The 25773-nt window shown below is 30.3% G+C and overlaps 1 pseudogene; it reads left to right on the forward strand.

The window, feature by feature from the left end:
- Positions 1–5081: 5081 nt before the first annotated feature.
- LOC132937946 (uncharacterized) lies at positions 5082–5604 on the forward strand (annotated as a pseudogene).
- The last annotated feature ends 20169 nt before the right edge of the window (positions 5605–25773 follow it).

Raw genomic sequence — 25773 nt, forward strand, 5'->3', positions numbered from 1 at the left:
GAAACTAAGATATACGGTACATAGGTTATTCGGGAACGTTGTTATTTTCTATTCTAGGGAGATTTCCGTCTTATAGGGTGACCGTTATAAAGAGGTTTTACTGTAATTATTTCGTGCATTTTTTAATTGTTTATCGCTATTTTTGGTAATAAGTACGAAATAATATACAGTATTATAATAATTAGTAAATGATAATTCATAATAAAATTCATATTGTTAAACTTCGTAAAGAAGAATTTTTTCTCAAATAAAATCATAAATACGCTAAAAATTAGAAGTATACTTTTTGAGAAACACTGAAATACGTACCTATACCTATTCAATAGAACACATAAATCAAATAGGTAATATTTATATAAACAAAAAGTACCTATACATGCCAACATGTGGTTCACGGTTATCTACTCAAATTGGTCCAGTGCCTTTGGGCATACGCCAGCCGCCAAGTTACAAACGGTACTTACATAGCAAGTATGATCTATGACTAATGGTGCAAATAGCAATTACACGTGTAATACAGAAAATTATAGTATGCTAGCGCCCATTAATTACACTTTTTTTCATCTCGAAAATGGTCTACAGGATGACGTTAACACATATTAAAAAAAAAAATGCATTATCTTCAGGTAGCCCACAAATTAATAACTTGATATCGGGATATAAACGAACCCAAAGACGGAAAATGCAGTCATTATTTAGTTTCTCGTTATGACTTTACAAGAAATTTTATGCGCCGCAAAAAATAAACTTTCTAGACAAAGAAGTGCGTCAAGTGAGAAAAAAATTCTAGATTGAATACAATTTAAATGAAGATTTGATGCATACTTTAATATTTACGTCCGATCCATTTATATATATAGTCCTCGCGAAATGTTCCGAAAAATATGTACAGGAATTTTCAAAGGACGTTAAGAAATTATTAATAATTCCAGAATCAAATACCAATGATGGTAGTATAATATTGATTTAAATCAATCATTATCAGAAATTGATTTGTCTGCTTAAACTATTTGATGCTAAAAAATTTGTGTAAATTACAAAAACAATTTTGGGGCAAATTTTTTTTTTTATTGATGACAACTTGTATTATAACATGTGTGCATTTAATACTACGTAAAACTGCGTAATTTTTAGTTATGTTCTTAAATAACCAATAAACAATGGAAATCTTGTGTTTTTCGTGTTCAATTTCGTATTACTCTTGATTAAAAAAAATTATTATTATTTTCTGACGGTATTAAGAACAAAATAATAAGTGTGAATTATAAAAATTTAAACTTTAATTAAATTATTTAGAGAGAAAAAGTTAATTAATATTTATAGCGTAAAAGTTGGAAGTAATCGATAAAAATCAATATTTTTCTAATCAAACAGTTCTATAATATTCAATAATCAAATGATTGACCTCATTTTTTAATTTACTTTCAAAAATAAATAAACACTAAAATGTAGCATTTTTTAGTTTTTATAGGAATAGCATTTTTGGCCAGCTAAAAATGGGTTTCAGACTTCTGTACGCCGATACATTCAATGAGCAATGAGGTAAAAATAGAATGGCGGTAATTGATATTTTTTAACGTGTTTTCTGTGAGTAGTTTTGTTTTTTGGGTATACGTCGTGCAAGTATTATGATGATCGTTTTGCACATTCAGCAAATTACCGAAAAAAAACACTTGCAACCTAAAATGTACGTGCTGAACTTTAAATGGCACACCTACATAATATGTGTACTGGTACATCTGTTTAAGTTTATGAGGAAACTGTATCGAAATAAAAATAAAATATTGTCGTGAATCAAACATTAACAATATGCTGATGCTGAATATCATTGTAATAGGTAAGTAGCTTTATAAGTACTATAAGTATATGTTATTTGCATCATATTGTTAAGTTATCATAACTCGCGATATTAACTTATTATTTATTGGAATAAAATAATTAGAAATAATGTATCAGCTTATTAAAATGATGATAAACGTAATATCTCTTTTATGATTTTTGTTGTTCAGTTAATTTTTCCTATAGTTAGATTCTATAGTTAGATAATGATTGATAATTATTTATTTATTTCACGCTTTAACTAATCATTTTATTTTTTTTATTTTAAATGACAAAAAAAAAATTATTGTTTTAAAACGTTATTTATTTCTTATAAACAATAAGACGAAAACTTATAACAATATTAGATGACTGGATAAGTGATGACTGATGAGTCTGACCTTAAAAATTGAGTACAAATGATCAGCGTCCTTATATATATTATATCATTGTAGGCAGCAAGGCGGATTTCTTCCATAGGTATCAATAATGCCTCCGCATAAAAATTATATGATTACAATTATCGTTTTTAAATATGAACGCACAAGTCGCGTATATGACACGCGGACCTTCGAGACACGTCCTTTTATTTTGCCGCTAAAAACAATAAAATGATGGTTTTAAAAAAATGCACACGAAATGCATAATATTATAGATACGCCTAAAGGATAAAATAATATCGTTTTTGTTCATAATATTTTTTTCGAAATCTTTTTGAATTCATCGACCTTTGAGTAGATTACTAGATTGCCATCCAGTAGATAATGAGTAAGGTGCCTAATGCCTATATAACGTCCAGAGGGTACATCTGTGGTATCATTGGTCGTTGCCGTACCTATATGTGTGTATAGAAAAGCAAAATGCCAACTCACTTGAACATCTAACGCGCCAAGTTGTATTTTTTTTTGACCAAAAATGAAAATATTGTTTGGTTTTACACTTTATTGAGCATTCATTTACAATGAGCATCTTTATTCATGCTGGCGAATAAAATTTAAATTTTCGTATCTGCCTTATTCTGCTATATCAGCGGTCATCAACCTTTTTATATCCATTATCCACGTACCGTTTACTGCACAGTTTGAACATTTTCATGTAGCACATGACCTGCAAATGACGTTTCTTATCAAAAACGTATACGTTATTTTACATAATATTGTATCGAATTTTATTTTATTAGGAATAATTACATAACGATGATAATATAAGCATTTAATGCACAAAAATAAAATAAAATATATGTACAAGTATTATTCCTTTATTATTAATACCAAATAAACCATATAGGTACCTAATATTTAATGTAAGTTATGATAAATTCCACTTTTTTTTGTAAAGCGAGGTTTTCTTAGCGTAACGCAGGTTGATAAACGATGCAGTGCTGTTGATTAGTATTGAAAATAATGGTTAAAACAGTTGCGTTAATGTTTTAATAATTAAATCCAAGTGAGGATATTATTTTTACTCGTTAAAATATACAAAATTATAAAAAACAATCATTGCACCTAATATTATGTAAAATGTATAGTATAATACAATAGTAAAATTATCTACCTGTATATTATATTGAATATTTAGGCACCTAGGATTATAGACATAGCCACATAGGTAATAATGATACACAAAACCATAAAACGTTTTTATTAATTTGACTGTCGATTCATGTCTAATGATAATATAATCACTTATAAAATATAATAAATATAACGAATATGAGTACCTGTATGGTAAGTGGTAAGTAAATAAATAGTAGAGGTATGCTAATGACAAAACAAAAAAATTTTCGTCGTTGTAATTGAAACCTTGGATTAATTTTTCAAGCCTTAGCTATAAAAATTGAATATTTTATACATTTTTAACTAAAATGTAATTTTACGTATCTACGTGAATTTGACAAATTTTGTAAAAATGTTGACATCAATTTATTGCTCACCAAAAAACCGTACATATCGTAGGATAGCGTTCAAAATTTTTTTTTTTCTGGGGGGGGGGGGCTGAATCTCTAATATAATAATACTGAATAAGCTTAAACAAAATTTACAAAATGTTTGGGGGGCTCAGCCCCTATTCCTAAAGCCCTCCTATTTGCACCAATGTAATATGTATTTTTAATATCTTAAAATAATTTTAATTTAAACGTATGAGACCTTGTATTAATTTTTCAAGTTTCTGGACGGTGTGAAAAATTGACCTTCTTGAAAATTTTTGAAAAAAATCGACTAGATAGTAAAATTTTTCATAGACAATATTTTTTTTAAAAAAACTAATAAAAATTGAAATTTCTTTTGCCTACATATTATTTTATATTCATTACAATACAATTTGCATAATTCAAATTTAAATTATAATTATAAGTAAACTGTATAAAAATATAATGCATTTACAGTACCAATATATTTACATAATTATTTATGTTTTAATATTTCAATCCAGTCACTATTTATTTTAAACTTAAAATACCAATACCATCAGTGGCGTTTTCGTGAATTTTCATTCGGGGGGAGGGGGGATAATTTATTGGAAATTATGTAGTGTGTCTATTGGCGCGTTAATAAACAGCCAATGGTGGGGTGGGGAGTTGTTAAACCCCATTTTCTCCGCGAATCCGGACCTTTCGGCGTACGACCGTTTCGGCGTGGGTTTATTTCGGCGTGGTCATTTTTTCATAAAATGATTTTAATCGCGTTTAGATAATATAATGTTAGCATTGATTATATTGTACCGATATAATTTATCAGTTTTTATCTCACTTTCGTCGGTTGGATGGAGGTATGCCGTATGAACTGTATATAATAATAATTATATATGTATATATATATATATATATACTATGGGATTATACTGTCATACAACATAATTTATATTACGGTCTAAGTTAATAAAGATATAGGTTTAGGTATAGTTAACCTATACGCTGTATCGATAGACGATCATTGAGTAGATCATCAAGTAGTCAGTAGTTAGTAGTCACCATGGCACAAGCAATTGAAACTTTTCGTGGACGTGAAATATTTGTACATGTATATTTTTGATGCATTTAGTGCAAATAAATTAAAAAAGTTTTGGCGATGTCGTTACAAAGATTCGTGTAAGGCGAGAATTCATACAACAGTTAAAACTTCGGAGGTAATTTATTTCATTATTTTAACTATCAGTAGGTATTAAATACATGTATTATGGTTTTATTTATTAGGTCTTAAAACAAATAAATGAACATTCGACCCATGACTCAGAAGCGGCTATGATTGAAGCTAATTATTCTGCAATCACTAAGATGAAAAAACGAGCACGTGAGACAATGGAGCCTACATCAAATATCATCAATGAATGTACGAGTGGATTATCACAAGCAGGAAAGGTAAATATCAAAATCTTAATAACTTTAATTGAGAATTAATTTTAAATTAATTAGGGAGCGTTGACGGCCGATGGAGCTTTAAAAAAACAGATAAGACGCACACGTGAAATTCAAGCTGCACTCGATGCTCCAAAAGATTTAATTTCATTAATAATATCAGTGAATTACCGTCGTATTCGCCATCTGAAGGTGTAACTGAACAATTTTTATTACACGATAGTGGACCTGGAGTCGATAGAATTTTAATTTTTTGTCGCCCTCAAAATTTAAATATTTTATCAGAGTCTTCCAATTGGTATGTCGATGGCACTTTTAAAGTAGCACCTCATTTATTTTCGCAAGTATACGTAATATTAAGTAAATACCTCGATGGCGTTCATCCTCTTATTTATGCTCTTTTACCCGATAAAAAAAAATCAAACGTATGAACGGCTATTTAAAATACTAATTGAATTAAAACCCGGGTTAAAACCAAAATCAATTGCTTTCGATTTTGAGCAGGCTGCGATCAAAGCAATTAAAAACATTTTCCCTAAAGTTCAAATTCACGGATGTTTATTTCAATTGACAAAAAATTTTAGACTTAAAATGAATGACCTGGAATTATTTTCGAAGTATAAAAATAATGCAGAATTTTCAATTTATATTAAGATGATTTTGGCTTTAGCTTTTGTTAAAATTGACGACATTTACAATAGTGTAAACTTATTTTATTTTATACGACGAACTGCCTGAAGAAATATTTCCTCTCTTAGAATGGTTTGAAGAAAACTAAATTGGTACAGTTGTAAGAAATCGTCGTCGAATCCCAATTTTCCCCCCTATAATCTGGAACGTTCATGATCGAGTACTTAATAAAGAAGATCGAACAAATAATCATGCAGAAGCGGCAAATCGTCGGCTTAATCTACAAATGGCAGTTGACCACCCGACACTATGGGCATTTATATCATGTTTAAGGAGAATACAAAGTGGCCGATATTGCCAATTAGAAACAGGCAAAAGTCCACCAAAAAAGAAAAAAAAATACATCGACGTCGATAAACGTATTTTAAAATTAGTCAGTGATTATGATAATCGTAATATTATGAGTTTTTTAAGAGGAATAGCACATAATTTAAGTATGATGACCTGAATATTTTTATTCATAATTTTAATAGCAATTCTTATTTTAATACTAATTTTTGTATACAGTTTTTTATACAACAATTATTTATTTATTTATATTTTACACCTAATTTCTGAGTGACCGGAATATTTTTATTCATAATTTTAATAGCAATTCTAATTTTTATACACAGTTTTTTATATAAAAATTATTTATTTATTTATATTTTATACCTAATTCTGTAATGGCCTTACGCCGAAACGACCCTACGCCGAAACAGCCACGTCGAAATGGCCACGCCGAATTGGCCACGCCGAAATGTCCTAGACCGTGTCCTCCGCCCCCGTAAGTAAGCCCATGGTCAATACTATATCTAAATTATTTACATTAAATCACTTATTATTTTTTATAAAAATATAAAATATAAGTAGGTAGTAGGTACCTATATAATATTTGTAATTGTATTGTATTATAATATTGTATTTCTAGTGAAAATGTATTATATTTTTATTTAATTTACTAATATTATTTAAATTTTAATGATGGTTTAAAATACCAAGGGACCAAACGTCCTACCTTAGTAATTGGCGGGGACCAAACGTCCATGGACTCAGTTTTTTGACGTCCGTGATTCATTGGGTACATACTACATACGTACAAACACGTATTAATGTGTACAACTGTACAAGTCATAAGGTAAGTACCTATTATGGTACCTAACTACACCTAAGAATACTAATACGATTTTTGGGTACTCGAGAGATGTATCGAAATGTCACTGCATGTAGTACAACATTTATCTTTATGTTACCTGTTGAATACAAATTTTAAAAATAACTACCTACGTAGGTACGAATATTATAAATATAATTGAAACTATAAGTCTTGACCGTATACATTGCACATGTCCTGAGATATTACTTAGGATATTAAATAGGTACTAGGTTTTTACTTTATGGGGTATAAGACATCACAATCAAATATTTGACCGAGAATCGTCTAGTCATTTCAGCGGTATATTTTGCGATATTTAACAGTGGGCACGATAATGAGAAATTTCGTGCTTCAAAAAAGGTATTGCGTTAATGAAAAAAGTGAGTAAGTGAGTACCTACTAAAAAATATTAATAGACTTTTCCAACGACCGACCCGTCAGAGTACAATGTACTCTGCTCAAAATTTTCTCAAGTCAATTATCCATTCAAAAAATTACGTCTAACACGTACGCCGATTAAGTACCTTATACTCTTTCTCTTCCACTATATTATATTAATTAGGCACCACGCTATTCGCGTATAGGTCATTGACCCCGTTGAATAAATTATTATTTTAATTTTTAATGATATTTATCGGCATCCGCAATTATTAATTATTATATGCCCATGGTACGAGTAGTTGGGTAAACATTACTATACACTAACATTATCAGGACGATTACGGTTATCGATCTTATAGGTACTACCGACGTCGCTGCTTAAAATATATACCTACACCTGGCTACCTATGTGGAGGGTTTTTCGCGGTACGTATAACAGACGCGCATAATATATTATTGCAAATTGCAAGGAAGACCTGACAAATGAAATAACTTTTGTTCTGGTCAATATTTTTAAAAATTTTTATATAATTTACAGACGCTGGTGTTACACGTATAGTGTAATATTTTTTAATACTGAAATCAAAAATGTTCAATCTGATATGATTTTTTTTTGAAAAATTTAAAATAGCCAATTTGTAAATCTGGTTTTTAAAAAGATGTTCATTGTAAAATCATTTTATTTAAGTCATGTAGTTTATTTTTTTTAAATCTTATTATTTTTAATTCAAAAAGTATAAGTTTTTTTTAAACATTTTATGAGAATTTTGAAGTAGGTGTATTGAAATAAAGATATTGTTTTTAAAAGTAATTGCTTTTCAAATGAACGAGTCTTACGCCTAGTTCAAAATAATTTGATATTCTAAAAAACCATAAAAACTAAACCACTTGACTTAGATGAATGATTTTACAGTCCAAATTTTTCTAAAAACAAGATTAACTAGTTGGCTATATTCAAATTTAAATCAGATTAAAATTTTTTTTCCATTGTTAAAAAATAAAAAATGTTATATTAAATGTGTAACGCTCAAGACAATAAGTTATATATAAAAAAAAAGTTAAAAATATTCATTAGAACAAATGTTATTATTTCATTTGTCAGGTCTTTCTGTCATATTATCCTCTCTATACAACATACCTATATAAGTACGATCCAATGAGTTGAAAGATGGAAATTTGTATACCTAGTACCTACCTGGTATTGTTAGTGAGGAAAAACCGTGATGATAGATGCGTTTGTTCGTTAGTCATTTCTACTGATTCATCCGAGTATTAAGAATTTATAATGTACTCGTTGCAGTTAAATTGCAGAAATTGCGTGCAGCTTAATGCATATATATATATATATATAATCAATATAATCAATATGGTATTATTAAATAATATATAATAATATATTATTAAATCATGATATTATATTTAAATATAAAAAACATTCAGTGAAATTTTCTAGTATATACAGTCATTCGTTTTTTAATTACAAGAAAATAAGAACATCGTTACATCATAAGAAATCGAGTGAATATCAAATGTTGTAAAAATATGAATTTCAAACGCTCGTAAAATTTTAATTTGACTTTCTTGTAAACAATTTTTTTTTGATAAAGATAGACAAACTTATGGATAATCTTGTATTACATTTTCAAATCTTTGATTTAAAAAAAAAATTTTTATGAATTTCTAACTCAAAATTTTTAGGTCATTTTTACGTATTTTGTCAATAATTGAACTTTAAGTGCTTATAAAAAAAATTGCAACTATGGATTTTTAATTTTTTTCATCTGCCTTTGAAGCAATATACTAGGAGCCTTCTATTAAATTTTCAAGCTTTTTTAACCAACAAATAAAATTTTATTGATATTATTAAAAAAAAAAAACTGAAAATGTCCGTAAACAGCTCAAAATAAGTCAAAATATTTGGAAAATGTTATGCTGTATGGAAAATGCTAATTTTAACATTCAATCAAAATTTCATGTAACTACAGTAATTTTTTCTAGAGTTGCAGCAAAAACCGAAATCGATATTCTCAAAAATAGATTTTGATTAAAAATTCCCGTTTTTCCTTAATTTTTCTTTTGTTTTTCACGATGATTTTGAAAACTACCTACTGGGAAATTTTTACTCTTGACCTCCCAAAGTACTAACTAGATTAACTTTCCTATCAGAAAAGATACTGTTGAAGAAAATCTAAGTATTTTTACTGACCTAAAAGGTAATGACGGACACACAAACAAAAATTTAAATAAAAATTTTAAAAAGGTGGGTAAGTGGATGTCGCTCTGCTGTACAGTAGGTTACAAGTGAGTCACTGTAATGGATGGTGTTAAATTTGAATTCAATGATATGCTATCATTGTATAAGAAAAATGATTCTGAGCGAAAACAGTCAGTCAGCCTATGATATTAGACATATTACCAAGTATTATTGATGATGTTATTATTGTGAATAAAGTAATTTATATATAAGCTATTTACGTGGAGCCTTGTTTTAAATTTTCAATCCTTAGCTATAAAAGTTAAACATTTTATACATTTTTAACTACAAAGTAATTATAAAAAATTTAAAATTTGATAAATTTTGTCAAAATTCAAACTTTAAATGCTTATAAAAAAAACAATGTGCCTATGTATTTTTAATATTTTTTAACTGCTATTAGAACGATATATCAAGAGCCTTATATTTAATTTTCATGCTTTTTGACCCAACAAATAAAATTTTATTGACAATTATAGAAAAATAAAACAAGAAAAATTTAAAACTGACAATCTCCGTTAACAGCTCAAAAAGAGTCAACATTTTATGGTGTATAGAAAATGAAAATATAAGCATTTAGTAAAATTTTCATGTATCTACAGTTATTCGTTTTTGAATGACAATAAAATAACAAAACCGATACATGAGAAATCGAGTGAATATATCAAATGTTGTAAAAATATGAATTTCAAACGCTCATTAAAATTTAATTTGACTTTCTTGTAGACATTTTTTTTTTTTTGATAAAGGTAGACAAACTATGGATAATCTTGTATTATATTTTCAAATCTTAGATTTAAAAAGAAAATTTTATGAATTCTCAACTCAAAATAATTTGCTAATTTTCGTGATTTTTCCGTATTTTGTCAAGATTTGAACTTTAAATGCTTATAAATAAAAACTGTGTCTAAGGATTTTTAATTTTTTTCATCTGCCTTTGAAACAATAACCTAGGAGCCTTCTATTAAATTTTCAAGCTTTTTTAACTAACAAATAAAATTTTATTGATATTTATAGGAAAAAAAACTGAAAATGTCCGTAAACATTCAGTTAAAATGTCATGTACCTACGGTCATTTGTTTTAGAGTTGCACCAAAAACTAGAATCGATTTTCTCAAAAACAGATTTTGCGTAAAAATTCCAGTTTTTCCCTAATTTTTCTTTTGTTTTTCATGTCGCTTTTGAAAACTACTGGGAAATTTTTACTTTTGAACCCCCTTAGTACCAACTAGATTCACTTTATCAGAAAAGTTACTGTTGAAAAAATCCAAGCACTTTTACTGTCCTAAAAGGTGATGACAGACACAAAAAAAAAAATAAATAAAAAAAGAATTAAAAATTTGAAAAAAACACACATCATTGTAAAATCAATACATTCATCGCTCCATTCAGAATCTAAAATGTATTAAGATTAAACTTTTAAGTTTAAGTTAGGACAGTCTGAACAACCACCTTATCTGACTAACCCAAAACTGTTATAACCTTAACTATAGGTACCTATTATATATTTTACTAATTTAGGAGTGAAACTAAACAAATTTTGAAATTTGAGTAAAATTATGACCATTTGGGGGGGAGGGGGTTTACATTTGCGTTGTAGGGCCAGTTTGATCCATATAATCCCGGGCCGAAAAAATTCACCAATCCGCCCCTGTTAGTAGACATTAGACATTTGAAAATAATAGTATAAGTGTACCGTCTGCGTCCCACAGTTCAAAATCTTTTAAACATTTTATTTGCCTTTCAGCACACAGTATATAATATACACTAAATTATTTATACGGAAGATGTATCAGCTAGGACTACCTACGCATAGACTGCCTAGGTGCTATACTGACGTCACTGTTTGAAATTTGAATACCTATGTAGAAGGGGATTCGCGGTAGCGGTAACAATGCAAATTATATTCAATATTTTAATAAACGATTCAATATAGGTGGAGTGGTTGGAAGAAGAAAATTTGTATCAGGGACTGGAACCTTTTGAATTTATCGGTATCGGTTCCGGTTCCTGGTTCTGGTTCTCCAAAAATAAAATAACTGTTCCGGTTCGGTTATAATAAAAATACTTTAAAAATAAAGGTATAGGTTCCAAATAATTTCGGTACCGGTTCCATATAATTTAGGTACCGAAAAGTATAATAATTTTAAATACCTATCAGGAATGCGGGTTTAATTAATTGTATGCGGAATATTAGAAAACTCATATGATCATATTCAGTTTATACACATGACAGAAATACCATTCAATTATATAAACACCATTTAAATAAAATAATTGTATTTTTGAGCCTAAAAGAACCTATTTAATTAAAAAACCCCAGTTCGTTTCCGGTACTTTATTTATTAAAATAAAGGTTTCGGTTCTTAATATTTGAAAGGTTCCGGTTCCAGAACCGGTTCTTTTAGGTTCGGTGTCAGTCCCTGATTTTTATACGTCATATATTACCTGTTGGCTGTTATACTGAGGGAATACCGCGTTGATAGATTCGTCTGTCCTTAGTAATTTCTACTAATTCATCGAGTATGACTACTGATCGTTTTAGACTTCTTTAATAAGGAAAAACAATATTATTTCCATAAATTATAACTTGTTTAGATCACATACTCATTTGTACCTACATAGTAATAGTTTTTTAAATGTATATAAAAATCATGTAAAAGCATTTAAAAATCTTAAAATAAAATTTCAAATTCAAATGTAGAATTTAAGTACTTCAAAAATCATAAAATGCTCTAAAAAATGTAAAACAAAATCTTCTTGTTCTTAGATACATGAAAAACGTGTAGGTATAACATAAAACAACGAGCGTCGCGTAACAAGATTCGGAAAACAATGCAAAGTGCATCGAATTCCCAGTCTTGATTATAATTATATTATTGCAACATTATAGGTACCTACGATCCAATAAATAAAGCAGTCGGAAGAAGGAAACTTGTATAACGTAGGTATACCAGTTACCGAGGAAATACCGTGATGATTGACGCGTTTGTTCCTAGCTTAGTCATTTCTACTGATTCATCCGAGTATTAAGAATTTATAATACACTCGTTGCTGTTAATTACGTGCAGTGCTATGCACTTATACACAAATATAATATTATTATATTATGTTAATACAATATTAAACACTCACTAATAGTATTATAAGCGTAACGTCAGAGTACTTTACAGTTCAACGACTTTTGAACGTTTTAGTCCCCTTTCAGCACACACTTAAGAAGACGCTATACCCGCATGCGTTGTCTCCGTCTTACAAATGTACAATATAGCAAAAAAACTGTTTTACGCGCTATAGTACCGCTCCCTCGGTATTTATAGTAGAATTACCAAAATTCGACAACGCATAGGGAACAACTTTATCTGTATCGTAGAGTTTTTATTATTTGGATAACATAAATAAAATTAAAGATATCAGTTTGAGAACATTAGGATTTTTTTTGTTTTAATTATTAAAAATTATTAGTAATGCTATCAAAAAAAATAAAAACGCTACGACACAGATAAAGTTGTTCCCTATGCGTTGTGGAATTTTGGTAATATTCTACTATAAATACCGAGAAGCGGTTCTATAGCGCGTAAAACAGTTTTTTGCTATATTGTACATTTGTAAGACGGAGACAACGCATGCGGGTATAGCATCCTCTTAACCATATTATTTTCTGGAAGAGGTGGGAGTCCCATGGTTATAAATAGTTATACAATATAGTTAAGAACAATATTGAGTTAGAAAAAGAGTCAAATTTCGTGCGCGTGGTTAAAAATTTGATTCGAATTCTGGAGACCATATTTTCGTGGACCCTCGTTCTGCAATAAGTAATAACTGCAGTGAAGATATTTCCGTTTACACAAAAAACAGGTTTGAAAACCGATTATTTACATTTTTATCCAATTTACCTATGTCGAGTAATATTAGATACATTATAGTAATAGTGCTTGGAAATTTGTGAATAATTTCAAATATATCGACATATATAATATATGTATTGCATATATTACTCGAAATAGATAAATTGGATAAAAATGTAAATAATCGGTTTTCAAACCTTTTTTTTTCGGGTATGCGGGTATAGCATCTTCCTTAGTGTGTGCTGAAAGAGGACTAAAACGTTCAAAAGTCATTGAACTGTAGAGTACGCTGACGTTACAATGTAATTAGAAATTATAAAAATAATGAAATATCTATTGATGATTAATATTGATTATGTAGAAAATGTATTATTACTTAGGGGATTTTGACAAACGAAAATAATAACATAGAAGTGATTTCATTTGATTGGTTTTAAATTTTTATTTTAGAATTTTAGATGATTATATTTTGCCTCGTCTTTATCATTATAATCATTAATATTTTTACGATTTTTATTAATTAAATATAATTGAGAAAATATGGGAAGTATAAATGTATTTAAATACTTATAAGTTATAATAATTAATCTATGATATGACTCATATTATTAATATGAATAATATGACACATTTACAAATTTGTATATTAACAGTAAGTAATAAATGTATTCCATTTAAACCTAATATATTTTATATTTTGTTACATTATGTTACATTATGACTATCCCTTCTGCCAACAAGGTCTGCGCCTATGGGTACGCCCGTTTAAATATACAAAAAAATAAATATTAAAAAAAACTTTGTAGAAATTAGGTACACGGTTTTGATTGAAAAATACAAAAAAAACTAACTTTAAACTTTTAAACTTCATTAAGTAATAAGAACTTTTTACTTATACGTAGGATGTGTTTATAAATTATAATTTTTTTTCCAGAGGAATTCACATGTACCTTATTTTACCTGTAGTTCGTTTCGAGCGGAATTTACCATATTCGGGCGGAATTTGCATACGCCTCTAACTGAGCCCAATACCTAATGGCCAATGCTATCACCTATGTTAAAAATGTATTAATTATACTATATTATTAGTCTTAAATACGAGTGACGTGAAATCGGTATACTAAAAGGTCACACAAAGAGCGTACGGATTTCCATATTAGGTATAAAGGTATAAGGAGACACTGTTTAAGCGAGAGTTGGTTCACCTTATACATATTTTAGGTCATTTACTTTGAAGTTTGAACCTTTTGACGGTTTTACGAATATTTTCGTACCACGTGGAATAATATAACTACCTATACATGTTGTTCCTTTCCTTTTGATAGAATTTCGGACTGCATACCTACCGCAGACATGCATTTCTTACGTCTAATAATATTATTCCTGAGAACAATAGACAGTATGCACCCTTTCCCCACTCGATCGCTGTACATTATAATTGTAATTTATACGTTCGCTTTGATATGAATATTTAAATTTCAATACAATGTACAAATATACCTACAGCAGTCGGTAATTGGAATAAAAATCCTAAGGAAAAAAATCTCCGGAACAAAAATGAACACAATGACACAATAGTATATAAAGGTAAATTAAATTGAAATCAATATTAAATTTAAGCATTAAATATAACTTGGTTTTTTCTTTTAAAGATTGGGTATTAAATACTTGGTTTTAATTTTTTAATTATTGTTGAACTAATGTACAGTATTTTAATATGAAATATTAAAACTACTGCAGTAGTAGGCGCCCTTTGCCCACTCGGTCGTTGTACCTTATAATTTATTGTAATTCATACGTTCGCTTCGATATAAATATTTCAATATTATTTCAAAATATACTATACGATGTACCTACAGCAGTCATACACCAGTAAAATATGGCGAAGTAGACCCCTTTTTGTACACGCCAATATTTTTCTAAAATGTCCGACAACACATTTGCGCCAGTGGCGTAGACATGATTTCTAAAAGGAAGGGAGGATCAAAAAAAAAAACGACATAGCTATAAATGGGAGGGGAAAATCCCCCACCCTTTCAAAACTTTTTACTTAAGTAGTAAAATATTTAACAATAAGGAACAATGAAAACCAGTTTGTTGCAGTAGTGTACCGATAAGATGGCATGACAGGAAATGAGCTACAAGCCCATGAGCCTAGAGTGCACTCCAAGAAATGTCACAAATCCATAAAACAGTTCACCATTATTACAAAATTTAAAAGCAAGAATAGGTCACACACACCTCACCCATTCCTTCCTCATCACCAAAGAACCTGCTCCAGTATGCAACACATGCAAGGAGAAACTCTCGATCGACCACATTGTCACTAGATGCCCAAAATACGCTGAACCTCGGAACATTTTCAAAAACTCAACATTCCTCCAACTTGCTCTCAACGAAGAGAACACTGAAGCAATTTACAAATTTTTCCATTACATATATTTGAATTACAAATTGTAAATACATATCTGTAAATACTTAACGTTATTTCTATTCACATTTGTTACAATTGTAGGCTAATAACCTTAAGATGTTGAAGCATTTATCTTAAATAAAAAAAAAAAAATTTCAAATATGATGTCACGATAATCTTTAAAAAAAATTAAATCCTTGTAAATTTGAATTTCTTTAAAATATAATAAACTTACTAGGTATTTAGAACGATGACCAACACACGGTTATATTTTATAGATTATTTTATCTGTTAGGACTTTAGCAGTGTCAGCTCTGATATTGTAATAATTGTGGGACGGTTAGGTTAGGTTATCGTTGTTGATGAACTAAATGGTTCATGATTGAAAATCGGCATGCACACACTAGACCTTTTGCTAAAAATATAGACAGTACCTACATCCTTTTCAAAAAAATATTATTTTACAGTGTCCATATCTAGTTTAAAAATCGGACGTTCGTGGCTATGTTTTCAAATATTCGATTATAGTTCAAAAACCGTACTGTAGGTTGTGCTGGATACTTGGAGATCTCACATCCATGGCTTTCAAGAAATTTGGTTTACAGCGGGTTGCTATGGTTGGAAGGCGTCAATAAATTACTTATACAGTTATAAGTTATAACCTATTGGCTGGGGTAGATCTAGATACATTTTGTGGATCGATCAATCGATGCATAAAGTTCCTCATACCCTTTCCCCTAAATTTGTAATGCTAATGACCCCTATAGACTAAAGATTATTTTGCCGCGGTCCTTGAGCAATGAGCATTAGAAGTTCTAGTGTCGCCACTGGCTTGTAGGTACAGTGTTGGGTGTACCACTAAGATAACATAAACTGTTTTCATATCTTATAGGCCGGTCTCACAAAGGACAGCGATTGCTTTCACTCTTAGATCATATACTATTGATAGAGCTACTGCATTATAAACGCGTACTACGTGTTGAAAACATCACAAAGACGAGTCACAAGGATACTGATTTATATTGCGCATGCGTGTCAATATTCGTACTGACTCGTACTCGCATATTTATATTAATTATTATTATTGTACTGTTGCACGTACGAAAATTTATCCTTAGAACCGCGCCTGGTCGTATCTGTAGTGGTGCAACTAGAGGGGGGAGGGCTAAAGGGTAGCTTAGCCTACTTTCTACGATTTAGCCACTCCGCTAAAATATCCCTTATTGATTTAGATATAAGCCCCCAATGGATTATGTTAAATTAATAGTTTTGTAGGCTGTAGCCTGTAGAGGGGGGGGGGGGGGCTTTAACCCTAGTTAATCCAATGCGTATCTGCAGTAGGTATAACTACTTCTCGTGCCGCCCGAACCACCACCACGAAGAATGCTCTCTTGTACGCAAGAGATATCTATAATAATCTATGCGCGAGGACGATGGATTTAAATGGTTTTTTGCGTAATATTGTCTTAACTCGCGAGTGAGTTGGAATGACACCATAACATAATGACTTACGGTGTAAAACAACAAAGTAATTAGTAGAGAAAAGAAAACGAATTAACCGCCGCCGCTGTCCTCTGTAGATGTCTATACATTATTTTTCATTACCCTAACAAACGCGTTACGTCATCATCATCGACCACTTGTAGCGCGTCGCCGACCGTAATAATTATAACAATAATACTATTATTATTTTAAAAGCATACTGCGGAAACAGATTTTCGTTATATGGGTGCGTCTTGCAGTGGAGAATAGTAATAATCATAATAATGATATTATAGCAGGTATTATGCGTGCGTATAGTGTTTACCCGTAAACTGATCGTATCTCGGATCCAGCAAAAGAATAATAATAATAATAATCGCGCATAAAAATCGCACCGAAAACGAACTTTTCCCATTCGCGCGCGTAATAATCATATACAGCCGGATAATAATACGCGTATCATTACTATTATTATCATTATATAGTACCTGCTGTACCTACGTATATATTATTATTATAGCGATAATCATATAACAACACCCGACTTGCTACACAACATACCTACCTACCATATTATCTATATGGGTGTTACAACCGACTCGCACGGCGAAAAATAATAACGACGTTTCACGTAATCACAACACTATATGTATAATATTATACGCACACGATCGGCATAAATCGTATTTTATTTTTTTTATAATTTACGGGTACGTTTCGGTTTTGCAATACAATCATATTCGGTTGCACACACCGCAGGACACGACGACGTGATGGTCGCCGATCGAAGCTCTACACCCGCACTCGCAGTGGCGTCATTTGGGGGGAGGGTCAGGTGGGGGCATTTGCCATTTGGCCCCCGTCTGGTTATAAAGCGACGAAATGGTAGGGTCGGCTGTTGCGGTGAAACAACATAAGTAATTATAATTTTTCTAATTTTGAGGAAGTATATTACAGTATTGTGTAAGCCACTATATATAGAAAACTATTGTCACGACATTAATATTTATAGTTTCTTAATTCAAAATATACAGAGTGATTCACGAAGCATGCTCACCCCTTTTTTCTCCAACAATGCAATTGTTCAAAACCTGATTTTTGGAATATTTAAATTTACAATAAGAAATTTAAATTATACAGTGGATAATTTATCTTAAAATGTTGACGTATCAGAATCATAGTTCGTACGAGTAGTTTTTGAGTTATTTAACTTTGTGTTATAAGGATAAAAGGTCCATGGTAATTGGTTTATAATAGATATGGGGGGCTATGGCGATTTGAACATTTTAGTCATTATCATTAATCTAACAATATTAATAATTTGTAAAAATGGCCCAAGTATAGTCAATACTATATCCAATTTTATATTTTTGTAAAACCATTTTTAAGGACTATTATTTTTAGAAGGTACAAATATTTTAATAACTAAGAAACTCATTTGCGTTTACAATTATGTACCTACATCAACATTTTCAAAAAAATTATTCATTAAATAATTTAAAGTGGGGTTGTCATTTGAAAAACAATAGTTTGTATCACCACACTCCTTAAGTAGTACAACAAAATTCAAAAATTTGAAAAAATTGTCCGAGTACCAATATTTAAAAATTCCAAAAATCAGAATTTGAATAAATTCATTATTAAAAGAAAAAGAAAGTGATGAGCATGCTTGGTGAATCACCGTGTACAGAAGCTAACTGATACTATAGAAAGTCTAAAAGCAATACGATCACTCTTAAATTTGACCACAATTTTGAAAAAAAACCTTTATAATTAAGGGTATTTTAAATTTTTACAACCCGTCTAGAGAAACATATAAAATAACGCCATTGAGGTGCCATAATTATTTAACTCCTCCGCGTCTTTTTCGCTATAAATAAGATTGTTTATGTCTCAATCACACTTCTTAAGTTATGTCAGATTCAGACGGGAATTTGATCGATATAAAAATGTGAGTGGAAATTAGCTTGCGAGCGACACAATGTGTGTACCGATCAGAGGTCTGACACCGACCTCAGTGCGACGACTCGGACGTCTGAGGTGCCACAGACTACGACTCTTCATCCTATCCTCCAAGGCTCCAAGGAAGGGACAGACGATCATATCACAATTGTACCTATATTATTTATAACGAAAATTGAATTTCAATAAATGATGTTTCACGGGGGTGTAAGTATTGTATAAACGGTTCACTCTTTTTATTTGATCCAGTTTGAGGGGGGGTTAATCATGTATTTATTATGTTATTTTATTCACGTATAAGTTTACGTCACGCCATATACTAACACATCTGATTGACCATGGGAGAGGCAGGCCCCTCTGCCCCCCCTCCCGTTAAATCCACCACTGATATACATGAGTGGTAATGTGGTATAATTTGAATTATAATATCATGCGCGCAATATAGGTAATAATAATAATGATTGTCCATGATTTCCATCGCTGATTGGAAAAAAAAAACAGTAGGTACAAGCGATAATCAATAATATTATTATTTTCCCGTGCACATAATTCCGTGGGCTCGGGGGTTCGGTAAAAAACAGACAGTTGTGCGTCAACGCCCGTCATCACAATAACCTACGTCGTAGGCAAAACTATAAGTTAGCCACAACTACGTCGTAGGTATAACTACAAGTTATAGTCACAACTACTGGTGCCTATACCGCGCTATGTTATAATTATTGTACTATTATATATTATTATTGTTCCTTTATTATAAATTAATAATAGGTAACAATATTATGATCACTGATCGTAGCTATATTATATGACGTGTTACAGTAATAACAATATTCCTCCGACCGTCGTTTCCTCTATAATTTGTGGCCCTAGCGCACGTTATATTATACGCATGTACGCGCAGAGTTGCGATAACGCGTATATAGTCAGCCAACGATTTCGATGCTGAGAGTTTATGATAATTATCGTCACCGTCATCATCATCGAATCCGAGAACGATTATGTTATTATTATTACTATTATTATAATATGTATCCTCGGGTCTCGACCGCACGCCCCGGATCGAACCTGCGTCATTCGCGCCCGAAATCTGCGTATAATATTATAATAATTATCACCTATTATTATTTTTTATTATTATTATTAGTTATTACTACTTAATATCTGCGGGTACTGACGCAAGAGTTGCGCGTCCACGTAAAATATACACGAGAGTATTATATATGTATATTTTATGCACGCGGTTTGCCGGACGAATTGTGCACTAAAAACGTAAACTACCGTAAATTTGTACATTATAATATCTTAAATTTCACGGTCAAAAATGCGTACAGGGCAATTTATTCACGTAGCGGTGATCAGTTCTTTCGAATCACTGTCCACCCCTTCTAGGGTCTGATACTCTGATGGGTTGGATAACATTTATACGAACCCCCTATAAATATAAAAACTATGATTCCAAATCGCCGTTTCCACGGCTTCTGAATTTGATTTAGAGATAATCTCGCCAGTTTTTGTGCACAAACGATCTGCTCGAACACTATTTGAAAATGCCAATAATTTGGGGGGAGGGGCGTAGAGATTTATGTTTTTATAATCATAAATACATTACTTGATCCGCTCGAATTCTAAAATACATCCGTTCGATTTTAATTAATTTTCGGAATTTAGATTATAATGTGTGGTCGAAAGCGTCTAACTTTTAACAACTAAAATACGTAAATATTTATAGTGGTTTAATCGACACAAATAAGAGGAGGAAATCAATCAATGATGAGCTTATATATATATAAAGCCGAGACAAGATAATCACTCTGTAGTCTATATACCTAAATGTTGTTCATAATATTGTCATTTGTTCCGCATATAACACCACGTAGATTAACTGGTGCTCTCCGTGATGCGAATGACTGCGTAACGATTATTAACATTTTCATCGTCGTCGAAGTGTATCTTGTCGACGGTTGTCAATTGAAAAAAATCTAAATATATTGTGTCACCGATCGCCGGATTGCTGGCCGACAGTGGTCGTTCGTCTGCGGTGATATGATTATTATATAAATTTTGAACGATACATACCAATTTGTTGGACAATCGTAACGGTTTAACACAGAGATAACTCAACCTCATCGTTGTATACAACAGTAAAGTTGACAGTTGCACGAAAACGAGCACCGCAGGAGTGTGTGTATAAGTGTATTGTTATCAATCTCAACAATCGGTAATAATAACAATATGTATTTAAATGATAAATAGTTATACATAGTGTCGGTATGCAATGAGATGATTAATTTAATAGTGAACACGTCTTATAATATTATCGTTAATCATCAACGTTTTTGGAAATTTACCAAACAAATTTTTGAAAAATAAAACTTTCTCGCAATAATTATTTTAAATTTTTGAAATATTTTCAAAAACGTTAATATTCTTCTCTGAAAAATAAACGTTCACCCTTTAAAAGAATCACATTTTGTATTGTTTTAATATATTTCATTTTAATATTTAATCATTAATTGTGTAATAATTATGCTGTTGATCATAAACGCATATTATAAAACTATATAGGTACTGCTGTTCAAACACACACATTCTATGCGTTTGGACTATTGTGAATACTAACAATAGCTAATTAGTTACACCATTAAACAAATTTTGTTTAATGACATACCTAATTATGTTAATATACGATTTTATATTTTAATTATTTTTTTTAATTTGTCTACTTATTTGAAATAGTAGGTAGGTACCTTTATTATAGTGTACATCGTAATTTTAATGTACAATCAAAAGAATGGTAATACGGTATAACAAAATCAACTTCACAACCGCGACGCTGTAACTAATTCGGTCTGGACCAATCGAATCAGTCTCATCGGTCTCACTCCACTCGAATGTCATGTGGTTATGTGGTATAATATCTATACATGCTGTAGATAATTACTAATTACTAACATTATGCTAAAAACAATTTATCTACTTATATCTAATCTCTTTTCATCCGTTCCCTTCAAAACAGAACCATATAAGCGTTATTCAATAATCGAACGATATCCATAAGTCATAACTCATAACATGAAAGTTATTAATTTATCGAAGTCTTTCCGACCTTCGTATATTATACATCAACATGTAATCGTAAGATGTACAATTTATTATATTTGCGCGTAAATTATCTGTTATAGGTATCTATTGCTGCAGTCGATTACATTTGTCACTTATCGTTTCATTTTATAATTATAATTATTATAATAATTTTTTTGTTTTTAACATAGTCATGATTTGAGCTGGGTGCAACTTTTTTTTTCTAATCGATTTTACTGAGGCAGATTTTCTTAACGCTTTGTCATTTGCCATAGAAAAGCGAAACCAAGATAAAAAAAAATTATTAATTAAATTCCTAACAGAATGTAGCATGATACTAAAGATATTTTTCCACTGCACTGTACCCAAAAACATAGGAATCTTCAATTTTCCTTGCAGAGCCAAGATATATACTAACATACTACTTATAATAATATAATATACGAATTCACTCTATGATCTAAGTCCAACTGTTTAATAATTGTAAGCTAACAACCGTGTAGCTTATGATGAAACAATATAATATATATATATGTATACGCACAAAATGTGCTTAAAAATATTGTATTAAATATTATATTGTAATTCTATGATATAAAACTAACGAAACAGATTTATTGAAAACTTCAGTAGCATACATATTTTGTATGTTGTCAGCACATCTTCATTTTTATTTATATTATTATTTTTAGTTTTTTTTATTAATACTTGATAACAGTCATAACTCATAAGTCATAAGTGTTGTTCAAATTTATATGAATCATTACATTTTTTTATTATTTTACTGATACACTGCGTCTATAGATATAGAACTTTAAAATGTATATATAACGACGATTTTTGGTAAGCTGACATCTAAACTGAATCAATATTATATAGTGTAGTTGTTCGATATGTATTGTCGTTTCTAAATTTATAACGATAAATTGCGACAGGATTTTATATTTTATAAATAATATTATGGTTGTTTCAATGATTTTCTTTGTGATAAGTTCCATGATAATATACCATTATGTATTATACTGTTCAAGGTTTAAAAGATTATAGTTAAACGGTTTTTAACAAGCATAATATATAATATATTATATTATGTATTATATGTAATTATATTATTATACGTGGTAATCTATATAAGTTATGTTGTTCAACTTAATGTATACCTGTAAATTGTAATCGACTTAATTAAAATTCCCTATATTAAACCGATGTGTATAATATACGATACTTGGTTAGAAAATCTAACTATACCTAGATAGATAATATGTGAAGTGGAGTCAAAATAGCTATGAAAAAAAAGTAATATTCTTCGCCTTATCACTAAGAATAAAATACATAAGTATATTATGTAGAGACAAATATGCCGTCATTACTGTGGACTGAGGAGATGAGGATGAGTGAGTAGGTACCTAACCTTAGTACCTTACGTATGTACTTGACCAATCGTACCGACAGTACGTAATCGAAAATACCACCAACAATTACGGAGGTCAAGACGTCGAACATCGGAAACACATCTATAAAGACATAAGGGGCCTGGTGGCTGGTGCCAGTTTTTAAAATTCTCTGCAATTTTATAAAATTTAATTTTTACATTTTATATTTTTGTTGCCACCTTAATTATAATACTTTTCAACTAATCTACTATCCGATACCTATTTAGGGAGGGTTGATAGGGTGTATTATATTGAAAAAAATTACCTCGCGGGAATAATTCCCAGGCCTTAAAGAATTGTCGGATTTTGATAACTATTTTTTTTTATTTAAAAAAAGAAGACTTCCTATAGGCCGCATCGAACTCTGATTTTTTATTTTATTTGATGATATAATACAATTTATAAAAAAGAACGCTTAAAATTGTATTATTTTTGAAGACATATTTTAAAGTTTAACAGTAAAATATTGAAAAACGGAGTTCAATGTGGCCCGTAGAATATTACCCTCTACTAGTTAAAGAAAAAATATCAAATTTGGTCGATTCTACAGAACAGGATCATTATTTCCGTAAAGCCTATTTTTGTGTACAAAATTACATTGGCACCGGGTGCCTTAACATAATATTTAATATTTTTAAGCAATACAAACTTATAATCGACCTTATAACCGCATAGGCGTGCGCACGGGTGTGACTTGTAATCCCTATCTGGAGCATCTGGAGTTTTTATTTTTAGACATCAAAAAATGGACAGAAAAAAGATTATCTTCTAAAGTATTTTTCACCCAATTATTGAAATTTGACAGTATTATCATGTCGATAACATTGCATTCCACAACACGGAAGATGCGTTATTTAATTTGTATACTACGCCAGTTTAATTTACTGTTTGAGTATGTTTTATTTATGCGTTTAAAAATGTATACTTTTTTTGAGTGGGGACAGTTTGAACTGTGAAAGGTTGTGTGGGTTGTGAAAAAAAACGCCAAAGTCTGCGCACGCCTATATTATGTACCTAACCAGTTTATTATACTTTAATACACACGCGTGTAAGCATTTATATTAAAGTAAAAATACTAAAATTAAGATTATGCAAAATAATTTGTAAAATTGAAGCTAGGTACTTAAATAAAATAAAAAGTGATAGGTATTTTAAAAATAAATATCGGAAGAGTTCTTAAACGAAATTTTGAAAATGTTAGAGTGAACTGTTATTTTTTTTTTTCGTTCCAAAATTATCTACGCTTTATCTACATAAGTACTCGACCACGGACCAATCGTACCGTCCGTACCTCATCAAAAATACCACTAACAATCACGGAGGTCAAGACGTCAAACATTGGAAACACATCAAAAGACATTAATATTTTTAAGCAATACTAACTTATAATCAACTTAATTAGGTATTATGTTACCAGTTTAATACCAGTGGCATCATATCAGTTTTTATTAGAAGGGAACAAAAGTTTTGGGCTTATTATGGCTGAACGAAAAACAGCTCACAAACTTATTTCTTCTTATATTTTTTGTACTCTCGATACAATTCCCATCTTACACAACTTTATTTTATGTCTGAGCGAAAATAGCCTCATTTTTATAACAACAAAGACGCGGAGGAGCTAAATAATTGGTACCTATAGATCATCTTAGTCCTAGAGTGTCTCGATGGCATAATTTTAAATTTTTCTAGGGAGGGATCGAACAAATTCAATTATTATAAAAATTAATTGAAAAATCTAAAATTTTTAAATACCTAGGTACCTACCACTTTTGTTTTTTTTTATTTAGGTAACTCCAGTTTTACAAATAATTTTGCATAATATCAATTTTATTATTTTGATTTTAATCTAAATGCTTACACGCATGAATATTCAACTTAATGCATTTATATTAAAATACCTACATTAATACGTGTGTCCCTA

The sequence above is a fragment of the Metopolophium dirhodum genome, chromosome 2, assembly GCF_019925205.1.
Source record: "Metopolophium dirhodum isolate CAU chromosome 2, ASM1992520v1, whole genome shotgun sequence".
Taxonomy (NCBI): Eukaryota; Metazoa; Arthropoda; class Insecta; order Hemiptera; family Aphididae; genus Metopolophium; species Metopolophium dirhodum.